The 18,133-nt window shown below is 36.3% G+C and overlaps 1 long non-coding RNA gene across 1 annotated transcript; it reads left to right on the top strand.

Annotated features, from left to right (window-relative positions):
* The first annotated feature begins 2,878 nt into the window (after window positions 1-2,878).
* LOC149538277 (uncharacterized) lies at window positions 2,879-4,221 on the top strand. Its single transcript, XR_016356541.1, has 4 exons — window positions 2,879-2,916; window positions 3,024-3,354; window positions 3,580-3,768; window positions 4,164-4,221. It is a non-coding gene; the product is annotated as an uncharacterized LOC149538277 (long non-coding RNA).
* The last annotated feature ends 13,912 nt before the right edge of the window (window positions 4,222-18,133 follow it).

The raw sequence follows: 18,133 nt of genomic DNA, 5'->3' as shown, positions 1-18,133 counted from the left end.
AGGTGGATTGTTTTTCAGAATTTTTAGAATTTCATCATTGTCTTATGGTGATAAATTTAACTCTTGATTGCACTTGTAAAAATAATTAGGATCTGAAATAATATAATTTCTTACATGAAGCTTGCAAGTTTGTTAAAAAAATATGATTGATTTTGTCCACTTATATTGATTTCTTATAATTGGGTAATGACTTCAAGGGTCATGCTAGAATAGTTATTTCCTTCCATGAGAATTGATTTAATATAATATGATTACCTCTTGATATAACATTCCACATCTGAGATCCCCTTGGGAAATTGGATATTTTGAATATTTCTTCACCATTTGAATTTGTAAGTCATTTTCCTTTTTGATATTCCTTCCCACTTAAGCCTTAGTTCCTTGGATATTTTTAAAAATAGTTTTTCTTATATGCTTTATTGATCTACCACAATAGATTCTTAATTCCAACTCATCCATACTTAATAGGTGTACATATTTTATCCCAAGAAATAAAAACATATGTTTTCTTCAAATTTGTGCCTTTCCAAAAAAAAGGTTATCATTTCTTCACTAAATTTCAATAAGCTCCACATGGAAATGATATGCATGGCATTTAAAATAGATGGGGATCACTAACAAGGTTCCATAGTTAACTTGTCTTGCTAGAACCAATAGATTTGAGAAAATTGAGGCTAGTGGGATTGAAAATAGTTATACCATTTACACTATTGAGTCGTCATTGAGACATTAACATTGATTTAGTCAAGAAGATCCTGATTATGTGTATACTATAATACATGTCAACAATATGTTCATCACTAATGTCACAACTTATTGGGGACTAGGATTCAATGTAAGGGAAAATTGATTGCTTAGTACTGGGATGTAATATGTACCAACTTGTGTGGTAGAGGTTATTAGATGATTTCACAATCATATATTCAAGACTATATTTTGGCTCCCTTTGGTTTAAATGGATTTGTTGTGTATTCTGATGTAAACAATGACAATATGTATATCTAGTTTAAAATAACCAATGTTGGATATATTGTCATTTGATATCAAAAGGCAAGAATATTAATCATCACTCATGTCAATTAAAAATATGAAAAATATTATAATTGATGTCAAAAGGTAAGTCATGACAAAATTGATGGAGGAATGTTTGGCACTATGATAAAGACATCATCATACAAATATGCAAAATATTTGTAAGAATGGTAGGATGTCTCCCTCAAGGTGTCATCTCAATTGACGAAGACTTAAATGTCAAAATTAAAAGGGCCAACCCCTCTTATTTTGGTAACCTTCTTTTATGAGAAATTATTGAATGAAAATGCGTATTGGTTTATTTAAAACAAATTCATTGGGATGCACATCCATACTAGGAAAACAAGATTAAACAATTAAATAGAATCATATGTTGTTTGGACCAACCTAGTTGGAAGGTGTCATCTCTTGGCAGAAGAGACATTTTGCAAGGTATATAAAAATAAGGCTTTAGGTTTATTTGTCAAACAACTAAGGGATATCTTTCATAATCATAAGTATAGTGAAGAGAATATATATCAAGAGTAGATATAAAACATGCTTATGATTAGATCTAAAGGGAGTTTATGAGAAGATTCTCGAAGTATGCTAGTTACAAGTTAATAAGCTAAAGATACAAGCTAGATATACAAGTTAGTTACACGTAATATGCTATGTTGATAGGCATTTGTAATATATTTGTTAATATAGCTATACACATGAATGACAAGAATAAAAATGATCACTTATGAACATTTGTGTAATACTCATACAATATTTAGCATAATATAATTTAAAAATAAATTTATTAGAAAGGACTTTGAGGAATTTAATTTTTTCACATGGATTTCTAGAAAGAATAGGTTACAAAAAATATATTATATTTTTAGTGAACCAAGGGGGAGTTTTTCTTGATAGATGTAGATTCCAAATTATTATCCAATAAGATTAGATTTATACGCAAAGAGAATATCATGTAATTATTACTTCTTCAAGTGAAACATTTTTACCTTCATGGGTTGATTATAGTTTATGTGATACTTTTGTCTACTACTTTTGACAATGAGATTAGGAGGTGCTTCCACATATTTGGGGTATTAATATATGAATATCGTTCCACATAATGAAGGGGAAGGGGAATCTATAAAAGAGAGATTCCCACATAGGTCAAATCAAACACATGACCAACCATGCCATACTAGATGAAAGTGATTTGCTTTGGATAATTAACCTTTGTGGGACTTTTCATGTCCAAGCTATCCAAGGGTGAGAAACTCATTGCTAAGGAAGTGAAATCTAGGTGGCACTCAATGCATACGTTTATTTTTTAGAGCTCATGAATGATCTATATTGATCACTAATTGACTTGGGCAAACACATAAAACCTCTTAAAAGATGTCTACTTATGAAAAGGGTCACAACCTTAACTAGTTCTATCACAAACAACTATTGACTACTTATGAAAATGGTAGAATCTTGAATATTACTAACAACTGCCTTCGATATTGGTCAATTTCTAAGCAACCTTAGCTATTATAATGAGAAATAGATAAAGATACCTCAAAAAAGATATAAAAATGATAAAAAAATATAGAACTATGAAATTTATGAACATAAATTTTAAAATACTCCTCATAATTTTGGCCAAGATAAAAACTTGATCTGCTCCCACCTTATACATTCAATCTCATTTCCTTGTCCATAATGTTGACCAATTGTTTAAAATATATATTTATCAATTATCCCTTGATAAATTGTTTAAAAAACTAAAACAAAATGATCTATTTGTATATTTAAAATTGTAGCCGTTGAGAGAATGACAACGGCAAATAAAACAGTTCGGGAAGAAGCAGTTCAGTTAGAGACATGGGAAAAAGCAATTACGTTAGAGACATCCATAAACAAGTCATTGCTCATTTCAAATTTTAATTGTGTTTCAGGTTCTTTCATTTTTCCTATACTTTTTGTTTCTCTCATTCATTCATTCATTTCCGTTCCATTTTGTTTTTCAGTGTTTGTTTCGCTTGATTGTTCAAGATACGGCGCCTTGATGGAGTGATTGTTCAAGATACGGCGCCGCAGATTGGAGAAACCGATGGGATCAACGAATTCAAGCATTTGATGACATGCAAGCCGATTTGATTAGAGCGGAAAGAAAGAACAAGGAATTGATGGAGGAACAAAGAAGGCCAAAGAAGGGGAACAAAATCTTGAGCGAACAAGAAACAAGTTGCAGTGAAAGAAGAGTTTGATGAAGTATGTTAAGGTTTTGGAGGTTGATGATTTGTTGAATTGTTCAGTTTGCTTGGAACCATGGGCTCAGTCCGGAGAACATATTGTCTGGTATGTTGTAGATGCAAACGATATCAAATTAAAGTATTTCTTCTTTTTCTGCGTTACCATGTCATGTCATGCAATATTAATCAATGAAAATATCTTTTCAAAATCTGTTTTGATTTACATCTTGAACAGTCTCATTCATTCATAAATTTCAATACCAAATATAGGAATTATCTATATCTGATTCATATTTTCTAAACCATCACTGAAATTTGTGTTCACGAGCAGATACATGACTGGTGTGAATGCTTCAATGCGGAGGACTTCATTTCCTGAAACATTAAATCTCTCTGCAGTGTTGGACGATCTACTATAAATGGTTAAAAAACAGGGTGATTACTCTCACACGGTAAAATACAGGGTGATATCTCATCCAAGATTGCATTCGCCATTTCCCAAATCATCAACACGGCTCAGGTGAGTTTCAGTTTTCCATTAGCCTTTGCATATTTGATGTTTGATAGTAATGGTTGACAGGTCAATTGTTAAATAATTAAAAGTGGTCTTATACCTTATCACATCATGTTTAAAATAAGATAATGGTTCCTAATGATTCATTTATTGGCATGTATTCGATAATGATGTTTCATAATGAGGAGGACTTCATTTCCTGAAACATGGAATTTCTTTCTTTCCTGAAATAATGGTTCATAATGAGGACTTTCACTTTCTATGCTTTCTTCCATTTTGTTTTTTCTCTGTCAGTTCAATTTCTGTTTCTATTGTTCATTTTGTTTTATTGTGTTTAACCTGCATATTGGTTTTCCTGTTAATCATATTTTTGTTCATTTTTTTTTGGTCTTCGATGTTAGATTTTTTTTGGCAGATAAAAGCAAGATGCTAAACAATCAAGGATGAGCATCTCTTTCAAGTTTGTGAAATTTAATAGTGTTAAATTCTGAGCACTTTATCATAAGGAATGTATATGATGGCGTCTTTATTTTTATTAGTCAATTGGGATGAGAAATAATGGAAGTTTTCATTGATTATTTATTTCTTTTTGGTTCCAGTATGACATGTTATCAACTTTCAACAAGGAATGCTCTGTGTCAGATTATTTCCTTGTTCTTGGCATTTACTTGCGTTGGCCCAGCAACAACGACAACAAAAATCAGGTTCTTCTTGCTTACACTTGTATTCTTGTGCATTCATTTTATTTTATTTTTGTCCATGGACTTTATAAAAAACTCTTACAATACACTTAGTATGTCTAGTTTTTTCCAATAAATTTGAGAAATTGCACAAGTGAGTTTGTCAAGCCTGGGACAAAGGGCATTTAATTAATAGTAAGTAGTCTCAGAATTGCTAGAATAAATGAATGAGGAAGTGATACATTTTGTTGGATCTATAATAATTGCATAATATGCATATGCACCCATATCAACTAGATCCAACTGGACTTGTCTTATTTGGTCTAGATTTTTCAATTCTTGTAAACATTTTACACATTTTTTTTTGTGAGATTTCTGAAACATTTTATCTCCACATGAATTGAATTTTTGGTACCTGGTGACTGTTTACAAACCACAAACATCTGGAGATGTGGGGGGTATTGATATAAGGAGTCCAATCTGAAATATGGGATGGGAATAAATGAATATTGGTAACTAAATAATTATAACAAAAATAGCTAGACATTAGTTATCACCAAGCAATGGAGTCTTCATGAATATCAAGCCTTACACTAGCATAACAAAGACATGAAAGTTTGACATAATTGCAAAACCATCTTCATGTTGGAGTAACTGCAGGGTAGATATTTCTAGTTTATAGAGTGAATTCTTGTCATAGAGAGGTAAAAGCATATTTCTATTGGAACTATAGAGATAGTACAAATTGGCGAATATTTTCAAATAGCATTCCTGATTTTATACATAAGAACACAAGTTTTAGGGCACATAGAATATAAGATGACTCTTTGTATGAAATTTGGGGGTTGCAACCGATGACTAGATGCAAGGCTTGAAAAACTATTAGGTTATAATATGTGACATAGGTACATTGTGACCATTTGAGCTTATATACTATCGGGATAAAGCCATTTCCCTTGTAAGAGTGAAAATTCCTCACCAGTATCAAGATTAATATCTTGCAAAACATGATGTAACATGCAAATCATGAAATGACCTATAAATCACGATTCTCACTTTATAGTGATTATGCCACCTTGTTGGCACATGAATTTTCACCCCAACTCTAATGTCCCCAATTAGGCTATGCCCAATTTTTGCCTAAAGACAACACCACAACATAATTTGTTTACAACCAGTATTCTATAATTAATTCATATAATATCTATTTAACTTTTAAAATAAATAAGCAATCTAAGATAAATAACATCACATACATAAATCTATAGATTCATTCCAAAAAGTCACCATATTAGAGATTGGAAAGGAACACACAATGGGATGCCATGAACATTTGTCAAATTAAGCCCAAGGGCTTGTTAACATCTCTTGGCTCCATCCAACATTGGGGTGGCCTATTGAGAAGGGGAACTTGTTTGTACTCTCTCATTTGTATTTCCTTACATACCTATACATCATGGCTACCATTTTTTAGTTTCACTTCCAACAGCCAACCATCACAAGGATTGTAATGCCAAGCTTCCTTAGGGAACCCATACACAACTTTTGATTTTTTTTGGACTTATTTAGAGAAGCATAGACTACATGGGTAGATCTGCCCCTAAGATTGACAAGGAAGTTTTAATAAGACATTTCCAGCATGCATAAAGAATCACCTTGATCACTCACATAACACTATAGAATTCAAAACATTTAGTCTATTGCCATGTAGAATCTTGCTAACCAAGGGTTTGATGAAAATGACACCTGTAGATGTGGAAAAAGTATAAAATTTGGCACACTTTATACCATACTCTTTTAAGCATAAAATATTCAAAGTTTTGAGAATTTTGGCTACTGAAATCATAAAGTAAGCCCCTGCCTTTATTTGAGGCCAAAAACCACATAACCAAGCCTAAAAATCACCAAACTGAGTCTAAAGACCTCAAATAAACTTTTTGGCAATATTTTTGTTCTTTGGTCAGATTCTAGACTTTCACAAGGCAAAGGGATTGCTGTAGATTGCTTTTGATCAAATCAAGGTTGCTGTCCTGTAAATCAGAACATGACAGCTTTGTGGAAAAATGAACAAAACTGAATAAAATACACCCCAAACCTGACACACTCTATAATACATCTATAGATGAATAATTCTTATAAATTCATTAAGAAAGGTTGTTTTTCTATGCTTAGCTCATCAAAATCCTCTCCTCAAGTCACTTATTTGACCCTAAAGAAGCTCAACAAGAAGATACAAAGGGAAAACCAGCTAGCTATCACTTCCACATGCCTATCTAACTCCCTTTTGACATATTTATATGATGAAAAGGCTATATGACCTTATAACCATTCAAAACTTACTTTTACAACTTGTTTACAAGGCCTTATTTGCCTCTTCTATGACATTTACACAAATTTGAAATTTGAACTACATACAAATAGAATGAAAACAAACCTAGAACATAGCTAGGAACCTAGTCCTTATCAAAATGTTATTACCTATCTCCTAGCTCATAATGATGCTCTTGCACATAATACCAAGGAGCAAAAAGAGCTTCCATCATTTGCTGTTATTGTGCCTTAGTTCTTCCTCACTTAGACCTAGTTTGATTATATTACTTCAGCCATCCATGTTGAATCTTCAGCTGATTGATTCCTCCATTTGATAAAAGATTAGAAGTACTCCTTTGTTGTTTTCTTGAATACTTTCTAGTCCAAGATTGGCTTAGGTTTCTCTTTGGGCAATTAATACTTGAAGTCAATGATCTATTTTCACCCACTTCAAAAATTTAGACTATTTTCCTTCACCTTTGTAAGGGTAAAGATCAATGACATTGAAGGTAGGATAAATTCCAAACAAAAAATCACCAACATTAATAATGACCACTTTTCTCTTTTTATCAGCTCTCATCTTGTACCTGATTTTATTCTCTTCAAACTTGTTTTTCACATTTTTTCATTGTATGCAAATTTTGCTTGTGTAAGCACCAAATCTCATTGTTTTGGATGAATACTCACCAAGATTTTCAAGAGATTTCAAAGGCTCCTATTGAATATTTTCATTTGACCATTAGTCTAAGGATGGGAAGATGAATGAAACTTAAATTACTGCCCAACCTCTTCCTTAGGTCCTCCAATATTGTGACAAATTTAGCACCTCGATTAGAGAAAATGCTCCAAGTTCATGTATTCCAATTCTCTCCGTCAAGAACAAATTGGCATTGTTGATAGCATCACTTGTTTTTGTACATGAAATAAATGATCCATCTTAGAGTACCTATCAGCTACCATAAAGATTGAATCATGCCCTTTCTAAGTTCTTGAAAGGCCAAGTATAAAGTCCATACTTATTGAACCCCATAGCATGTTGGTGATCTACAATGACTAATACAAAACTGCATTTTTGTTGCTCCCTTTGCAATGTTGACACATTTTACACCTTTCTACAAATATTTGGACATCATTATGCATACCTGACCAATAATAGTGTGCACTCAAATGAGCTAGTGTCTTGTTTTTCTCAAAATACACTACCAAGCTGCCACTATGTTTCTCCTTCAGAAAGTTCTCTCATGGTCATGTGAGAGTGCAAAGCTGGCTGCCCTTGAATAATAAGCCCTCTTGTATCATCCAAGGACTTCTATCCTTGTTAAGGGGATGCCAACAAGCTTTATATGCCACCATGAAGTCTACATTTCCCTATGTCATCAAATCCCAATATGCTCTATTGAGACTCTTAGACAATACAATCAAGCTCCTACTCTAATAATCTGCAATTTTGTTAGGTTAACCATTCTTATGCTCTAACAAAAGTAAATATTTTAAAAAGTTCAATTGATTTGACATGTCTTTGGCTCAACTTATGTTCACAACTTATAAGCTGTTAAGTTCTTTCAAGTTTTCTTCTTGTTTTCCATTGTTCCCTTTCTGCATTGTCCCCTGACTATCACTGATTTATCTTTGCAGAACTGTCACCTTAGTTCTTCTACCTTGCAAACCTTTGGACCGTCCAACTATCATTTTCATGTTTCTACTTGGCATTTATGGTCTTGAAATTGTTTACTATTCTTTTTCCTTTTTAATGCTTCCAAGGGAACTATCATTGTGCATTTCAAGACTCTTCAAACTTCATTCATAGGTTTGTCTTAGTTCATTTCAAAACATTCATGTGTGTATTCAAAATATATTATTTTGATTCATTACCTGTCTAACTCAAAAGATTTTGAACTTTCCCATGTCTCTTTTGGTCATTTCTTTTACCCATAAATGAATGGACAAAGCACTCACAGAGGATTTCTCTCTTTGTACCTCTTAAGCTATTACTCATCTTTTAATTACCATAATTATCCTCTTGCATTTTTACCAATCTCTATGTAATATTCCACACTCATAATGCTCCCTTTATCAATGTATCAACCTTGAGTTGAGGTTGTACGGTTGAGTATGTGCAAGCAAGATTTGAACTGAGGCCCAATTAGTGACGTATGGTGAGCAAGAGGACGAAGCTGTATAGTGGTATGGCCATACGGAAGGATGTAGATACCGTATGGATGATGGAGAAGCCATACGTATGGGTGCAGTGAAGGATGGTGTATAGAGAAGGGAGCTAGAGCTAACCGTATGGGTGAGAGCTATATGGTGGGGTATGACAGGGATGGTCGTATGGGCTATAGTGTACAGGTCATATGGACTATAAATGAAGGCCATACGAAATGCAAGGAAGATGGCCATACGGTTATTGAAGGCCATATTGGATATTATGGAGGATGTCGATGTGATGCAAGGTGATAGAGTACGGAAAGGGAAATGCTGAGGAGTTTAATGGCACAATATGTAATGAAATTGCAACATACTTAACACAAATAACTTGCAGGTAACCAGATACACACTTGTGCCCAATAATATTCCACATACAAAGATGTTCTAATTTTCTAGATCCATCCCAAGTACACAAATAGAATAGGGTGAGGTTTGAATCCCACCGAAACTGCACGAGTCAAATAGGGAAGATCTTTCACTTCCAAAATAGCGATCAATTCCAAACTCCAACAGGAATCCGCAGTACAAAAAAAAAATCCAAAGCATACCTACAAATTTCCTACAAGCTGTGCTTAAATACCCATCAGGAGAACCTCTTCGAGGGTGTACAAAGATAGCTGACAGTAACACAAACTATGAAAACAAAATAAAAATGGGTCTGAGATAAAATAAATCATTTGGCCCATTACAAAGATTAATTTATTATTTGTTTTATAATGGGAACATTACAGTCCTCCCATCCCAAAATTTGCTTGTCCTCAAGCAAGTACAATGTTGGGTGCTGCAGGATGTGCTCGCCCTCCCATGTTGTGTTGTCCAGTAGTAGGTATTGCCAGCGTACCAAATATTCCTTCACAATGCAGTACTGTAGGGTCTTTACATGTACTTCAAGGATCTTGGTAGGTTCTAGAATGAGTTTTCCTTCTCGTTGAGTGGTGGAAGGTCAGTAGCAACTGTGATGTTTTTCCCTATGGCTTTCTTCAGACACAAAACATGGAAAACATTATGAATGCGGCTCCCCTTCGAAAGTTCCAGTTCATATGCTACCTCAACAATGTAGCGAACCATGTGATAGGGACCATAAAATCATGGCTTCAATTTCTCCTTCCCTGTTCCCTTTAATGAAGATTGTCGATATAGCTGGAGCTAGAGATAGACCGAATCCCCCACTTCAAAAATCCTTTCTATCTGGTGTCTGTCGACGTACATCTTCTTTTGATTTTGTGCCTGCTGTAGGTTTTCTTTCAAACTCCTCAGTATGTCTTGCCCCTCCTAAAGCCAGTCCCTCGCCCTTGGAGCACGACTATCACCCAAAACTATTTCGATGAAGGAGAGGGGTTCATACCCGTACAAAGCTTTGAATGGCGCCATCCTGATAGACATGTGATATGTGGTATTGTAGCAATACTCTCCTAGATGGATCCATTTTACCCACGCTCGTTGTTGTACCGAGACATAGTTCTGAAGGTAGCCCTCGAGCCACTTGTTCACAATCTCAGTTTGAGCATCCATTTGCGGGTGGTAACTCGTGCTTGGTGATAATTTTGTTCCTGCCATCTGAAACAATTCTGTCCAGAAGATACTGAAGAATCGTCCATCTCAACCACTGATGATGTTTTGGGGTAACCCGTGTAGATGAAAGACTTGTCTAAAAAATAGATCGGCAACTTGTGTAGCCTGAAGGTCCGAGGGAATGGCGAAGAAATGTGCATACTTTGTCAATTTGTCAACCACCACGAAGATACAATCTTTTTCATTCACCTTGGGAAGACCTGTTATGAAGTCCATTGATATACTTTCCCACTTATGTTCGAGAATTGGCAAAGGCTGTAGCAGCCTGACAGGCAAAGTGTGTTCGGACTTGTTCTGTTGGTAGATCGTACATTCTCTTACATGCTGCAACATATCCCCTTTTAGTCCCTTCCATGAAAACCTCTCTCGAAGACTTTTGTAAGTTTTAAAGAAACTGGGGTGTCCAGCCAGAGGTGAGTCATGTACTTCCTTCAAGATCTTCTACTTTAGTTTGGATTCTGGCACTAGGTATATCCGGTCTTTATAGTAGATGATATCATCCACCACTCTGTACTAATCATCATGGGTGTGGCCATCCATTATTTCATAGGAAAATGTATTCTTGGAATATTCCACTAACAATTGTGCCTTCCAGTTAGCTGAAATCTGGTCTGGTGAGCAGATGGTGGGTTTTTTGGACAAGGCATCTGTAACAACATTATTCTTCCCTTTTACATATTCAATGTCAAAATCAAAATACTGAACTTTGCTTACCCATTTTTGTTGTTGTTTGTTCAAGTCCCGCTGCTCTACGAAATATCTCTAACTGTTGTGATCTGTACGGATGACAAACTTGGCACCTACCAGATACTGCCGAAACTTGGTTAGTGCATGTACAATGGCCAACATTTCTTTGTCGTAGATGGAATATAGGCATTTTGCTAGTGTAAGCTTCCTACTCTCATAGGCAATGGGATGTCTATCTTGCATCAAAATCGCTCCAATGCCTTCCCCGGATGTGTCACACTCCAAAATGAATGGTCGGGTGAAATCAGCTAGTGCAAGTATGACACAAGTGCTCATGGCTTTTTTTAGCTTATCAAAGGTGAGTTGTACCTCTTCGCTCCACTAGAGTGACCCTTTCTTTGTTAGATCCGTTAAAGGTGTGCTGAGTTGCAAGAATCCTTTAACAAACCTCCTATAGTAACTGCACAATCTGAAGAATCCTCGCAAGTCCGTGAGTGATTTTAGGGGAGGCTACTTGAGGATAGCTTGAATCTTCTCCTGATGCACTTGAACCTCGTATTTACTAACAACATGCCCCAAGTACAATATCTCTATCATACCAAACTCACATTTAAACTGCTTGGCGAACAAGGATTGTTCCTCCATGATACTTAAAACTTCATTTAGATGCTTTAGATGCTCCTCCCATGTCCAACTATAAATAAGAAGATCATCAAAGAATACCAATAGATAAGCAATTGTTTGTTGAAGATGTGATTCATGCATGATTGAAATGTGGCAGGTGTGTTGGTCAATCCGAATGGCATGACTAGGAACTCATAATGTCCGTAGTGGCAGCAAAAAGCCATTTTCTCCACATCTTCTTCTCTCATTTAGATCTGATGGTATCCGGAACGGAGATCTATTTTTGAAAAATAGACCACTCCATGTAGTTCATCCAACAACTCATCTATCCTTGGGATGGGATACCTATTCTTTATTGCTTTCTTGTTCAACGCACGGTAGTCCACACACATGCGCATTGTCCTGTCCTTCTTTTTGACCAATACTACAGATGATGCGAATGGGCTGGAACTAGGACAGATCCATCCTTTCTCTAGCAACTTCTGAATCTTCCTTTTAATCTCATCTTTGAATTTCTTGGAGTGGCGGTACAGTGTGGTTATGACCGACTTTGCCCCTAATTCCAACTCAATAGTGTGTTCGAACCCTCAGTGCAGTGGTATGCTAGGAGGAATATCTGTTGTGAGGTTTTCACACATCACCCCAAATCTTGGGGACCCCCCTTTTTTATATCACCTCGACAAATTTTTTTGGATTGCCCAAAATTTTTGAGTTTTAAAAATTTCACGCCTTGGCACCTTCAGGACAAATTTGGGAGGCTTAGCTTATTTTCATCCAGTTTCAACTTAATTTTCCAAAGCCATCAATTTTATCCTTAGGCCGAATAATTTTCTAAGTTAACTTCAACTTGGCAGGATAAAGTTGTGAATTTTGTACTTAGACGTTTTCTTTTGAAAATTTGGTTTTAACTTTGTAAATTTGGATAATTCTCAAAAGAGAAATTTTAATTAGACTTAAGTTTTTGGAAAATCTCAAATTTTTCTTTGGTGAAATTTTTTTAATTTTGTTGAGGAAAAGTGCAAAAAATCAATTTTTGGTTCTAAATGCAATTTTAATTTTTTAATTTTTAGCTTGGCAAAATCGATTTGGTAGAAAATTGCAAAAAATTAGCTTTAATTGAATTAATTGCCTTGAAAACTTATAAGTTTTTAATGAATTTAGTAATTTAATATTGAAAAAAATGGCTTTTGGTTAGCCAAAATCCAAATTTGATGACGTATTAATTACTAAACCCTCATTAAATGGAAATATTTAACACCCTCAAGGCCATTTAATTTCGTTTTGCAATTGGAGCTAATTGGTAAATTTAAAAGTGCAATTTTCTTTTGGCAAAATTAATTTTTTTGAGCTAAATATTTAATTATGGGCCTTAACTTTAATTTAATTTTTGTTTTTTGTCTTCTCTTAGACCAGGTCGGCCAGCTTTGAGGAGAAGAAAATTGGCTATAAAGGGAGTCTCCTCCCCATTTCATTTCGACAAATCACTTTTCTTCCTCTCCATGTGGGTGAATTTTGTGGAGGAACAGATTTCTTTTTCAGACTTGGGTGAATTTTGTGGGGGCAAATTTAGTGGAAGGCAGTTTTTTGCATGCTTGGGCAATTTTTGCTTGCATTTCTCCATTTTCAGACCTTGGCAATTTTTCTTGTGGGCAGATTCTTGCATATTTTGGTTGTTTTCTCCTCCATTTGTGGGCTGCAATTTGTGCCCTAGGTAGCATTTTGGACAGATTTCAGACTTCATGCTTGGTCGAATTTGAGACAAAGGCAAAATTTTCCATTCTTGGCATTTTATTGAGGCAGGTCTGATTCTGATTTTTGGGCAATTCATGGTGAAGGTCTGATTTTTTTCCCTCTTTTGGACTAGATTTTTTATAACAGATTTTGACAATTTTGTTGGGAGAAGAGATACATATGAAAGTTTTATTTTTGCATAGAAGGCAAGTGTTGGATAGTTTTACGAGTCTAAATTTCTAATTTGCAAAGGGATTTGAACTTCTTGAAAGTCATATCCTAGGTTCCGAAAAGTCGCTGTAAGTTTATCGGTTAAGGTGAATTTTCATCATCTAGAGTTGCAAGGAGTGCTTAAGCTGACATCCATCTTTCGTTCTAGTCTAAGGATTGCTCTGCTTGGTTCTTCTTGCCTTTTGGTCCACCACTCTACCATCCTGTAATACAGTGACGAGCATGGAGGATGATAGTGCAATTAAGAATCCCAAGCGGGCGAACACTAAGGAAGACAAAGAGGATATGATGCCCAAAACTTCCTTCTTCTCAAAAATGAAGAGAATAACTGACACCAATATCTGTACAGTGGACATGATACAAATGAGGGACAGACTAAAGGAATGACAATCCCCCTTAGCAAAAAGGATTTACAAGAGTGGAATTGTACACGCAGCAACCTTTCCTCCCACATTGCCTTGTCCAAAATTGATTAAGGAATGTGCATCCAGATTTGATCTAAACAGTCATTCCATCATTTTTGATGAAGGGAAGAGAGTGTTGGCTAGCATCGACGAACAAGCAATTGAAGAAACATTTAACATTCCCCAGTACAAGGGCATGACAATTGTAATGATGGATCAAGCAACTAAATCATTTCAAGATAACCAAGAGGCCTATTACACGCATCTAAAGCAGAATTGGATACGTGAGGGAAGAAAAGGAGTTAAAAGATCATCAAGGCTTACAATGGCAGATTTCAAACCAGAATATGGTGATCTCGTTGTTCTGCTTAGTCGGATCATGGGCCTAGCTCAAGGGACAAGATTTGAAAATTGGATGTACTTCTTCATTGATGAGATTGAGAAAGGGAAAAGAAGGTTTGATTAGGCCAAGATCATAAGTGAGAACTTAGAATTGCAACTCACAACCGTGCAAAACCAAAGGCAATTCTACATGAGCTCTTATTTGTTCTACCTAATTGCTAGATTGTACAAAAGTCTGGGACTTAAGGCCTTAGGAGAAGTTGGTAGCGGATCGGGGCAATATTTGGTACATGAATGCTATCCGCAGCTCCATTTACACAATAACAAAGATTACAAGATATTTTGCAATGCCTTTGCCATGAAGACAGTAAGGGTATGACAAGGGACACTGGCTAAGAGACTTTCATCGGAAGCAAAGACAAGAATTAAGAATTTTGGGAGTTGGTTCATCCAATTTCCATAGTTTACATACATTAGAGTGGCAAGAAGTATAGTTTGTCCCAAGAGGCTTCCAAGGTACCCACCCGACAAGGTAGTTTTGTTAGAATTGTCTAGACAACTTGAGCACTATGATAGAATATTGAGAGACAAAGAAAAATAGGCATTTCATTCTCAATCATAATTGGCAATGATAGTTGCCCAAATTGGGCCTCCTTTGAAGCCACAGAAAAGAAATTGGATTGGTATCATCTAGGATGGTATAGAGCAAAGCAAGGGTTTGACCCTAATGGTCTTATCAAGGCATCTCATGGAAACAAATTCAAGCATGTTCCCACCATGGAAGACTTTTGGGCCAACGCCAAAGATGACCTTCATGTGAGAAAGCTAGCTTTCTCAAGGCTGATGATGAACATGATGAGGGCTATTAGGTGGAGAGGCCTTGATATTTTGGATCAACTGGAGGATGATGGAAATGTGTTGAGAGAAGACTATGATATAGTAGAAGGAACATAATTGAATCTAATGGATTGGGATGGCCATCAGGATCCTTCCTTGGAAGCAGTTACAAGGGTAGTGGATTTACATACCGAGTCATGGTATAATGAAGGACTAAGGAAGCTACAAAGACAAAGGATTCCCCTTACCTATGAGATGATGAAGCCAAAAGAAAGACAAATAGAATCAGCTAGGCACAGGAATGAAGGAAATGGCCGGCAACAGGAAATAATTAGAAATGGCAAGAAGAAAGATTTGGAGGTAGAGAAGGGCAAAGAACTTCCAGAGCCTCCAGCCAAGAGACAACATGCAACACCATCAAGAGAGAGTATAGTTGAGGCTAGAGGCCAAGAGGTCAATTCGAATGATAAAGGGGCCATAGTGGAGGTTAGCTCTAATTTGAAATCAAGTGGCTATAGTGAAAGCAAAGAATACTCCCCTCTCTCCGAGAACCAGCAAGGAAATGGTATGGAAGAAACTAGTAGAGAAGAAGATGGACCAATCGACATCGAGACAATAAGTCAGGAACCCGAGGCCATTGGTGATGCTTTGTTAGTCAAACCAAATCCAGATTTGGGGAGATGCACTGCACCACTATGGTTAAGACAAATGCTTATGCCAAGAGGCAAGGTAGTAGCGGCCCATACAGCTAAGGACATACAAGGGTTAATAGAAAAGGGTGACAGCGAAAACCAAAAACAAATGGCAAGAACAGTGGCAAGGGTAATCAGGAGCGACAATGATGATCATTGAAAGGTTCAGATTGCTATTCCAATAGTCAACAAGGTAGTGAATGAGATTGTGACCGAAGAATATGAAATAGTGGAACATAACTTGGGAAGGAATACAGATGATATGGAGTGTGAGGAGGTCTAGGAAGGTATAGCATCGATCAGAGAGAGGTTAAGGAAGGCAAATAAAAGGATAGTAAAGTTGGAGGCCGAGAAAAAATATTGGAGAGATAACTAGCCCATCCAACAGTTGTACCAAGTAGCCCTTCCTCAAGACAACGGGAGCAATTCAGGAGAGATATCAGCTCAGCTACATGAAGTTAGTGATTGGATCCATGATACAATCCAAGATGGGCAAAATTTCTTGCCTTCCTTCGTCTCGACATTCCAGTCATTAGTAACCATTAGAGACAAGTTCAGATTATTCAAAGAAGAGTGGAAAGGTTTCTTTCCCATTAGAGATTTGGCTATTCCTAGGCTACAGGCATTCATTGGGCTACCAGAGGCACATTTCCAAAGGGCCAGGTTGGTTGATGAGAGAGGACTGAGTATAGTTGAATCTTGGTTTGTTGTATTGACTACCAGATTTAGAACACTTGAAGAGATACATAACGAGATTGCACGACACAGTCCAAGCGTCGACACTTCTATTTCAACCATTATGAGCGACATTGGGGTGGCACTTGATTTTGAGGATATCAGAGAAGAGGATGTCAATGAAACAGATTTCAGATTGAGATTGGATAAGTTGGGAAAGGTTGCTATCAAGAAGAAGCATTTGGGCACCCTTTCCTCCCTCAATGATTTTATTAGATTTGAGAAGGAATATGAGAAGGATCATGAAAGGATACTACAAGCAGCAAACAACGTGGCAAAATCAGCAGAACTCAAGGCGAAGCACACACCTTGTCCTCCTATGAAAAAAGTTAATGAAAGGCTAGCTAAGTTCATTTCCTTAGCTAAGAAGATGAAAGAAAAAGGAAGAGTTATATTAGAAAATCATTTGATGTAAGCCCAAGAGGCAAATTTCCCTTTCTTCTAGAATAGGACACGTGTCTATTTCTGATTAACCACCATTTTGGTGCCTTCTCATTGGTTGCCACTTTTTGCACTTTTTTCATTGGTCCATTGATGAGGTGGCATCTTCTCATTGGCCTATTGGGTGGCAACCCTAATTAGGGTTTTGAGGATCAAATCTGGATCATTGATGTTGTTTTGATCTCCACCGTCTATTGTATTTTTGGCCCCTATAAGAGGCCATTTTCTCTCATTTGTAAAGGGTCGGAGAAATAGTTTCAAAATTAATACTAAAATTGCTCATTTCAACTTGTTTAAGTTGTTCAAGTGAAAGTAAAGTAGGTGGATAGTTGTGTGGTAGCATTGGTAATTGTTTGATAGGGATCACTAGCATCCTAGCAGCTGGTTGGGAAGCTTGGTGTGATAAACTAGTCTATTATTCCTTTGAATCATTGCACCTATGGAAGTGAGGTCGCTGGTCAGCTCTCATTAGGTTTGATCCCCGTCCATTTTCTAACCTTCCATTCATAGGAGTAGGAGTAGAATAGTGAGTAGTTAGGAAGTTGAAGTTTAGAGAGAAGAAAGTTAGAGTAGATCAAGTGATAGAACTCATCCATTCACCTACCACAACCATCGATTTCCCATCAGCATCATCATCGGCAGACACACCCTCCATCATCGCGACCATCAACATTATCTACTTCCACACATTTCACAAACCGAGCCACCATCACCTTCATCCATCAAAGTCCAAGTCATCCTCAACAATTTACATAAGGCCACCTACGTGATTATCAGTGAATCACATCGATAAAACTGAGCGAGTATCCAACAGTGTAAGGAACATTGGAGCTATTGCTTATGTCTTCATGAGTAATAACTTTTCAAGAGAGGAGTT

The sequence above is a fragment of the Cupressus sempervirens genome, chromosome 9 (assembly GCF_028749045.1).
Source record: "Cupressus sempervirens isolate cs-2001-9-10 chromosome 9, ASM2874904v1, whole genome shotgun sequence".
NCBI lineage: Eukaryota > Viridiplantae > Streptophyta > Pinopsida > Cupressales > Cupressaceae > Cupressus > Cupressus sempervirens.
Note: the sequence above shows the minus strand (reverse complement) of the source record. Positions and strands in the feature narration are given on the sequence as shown.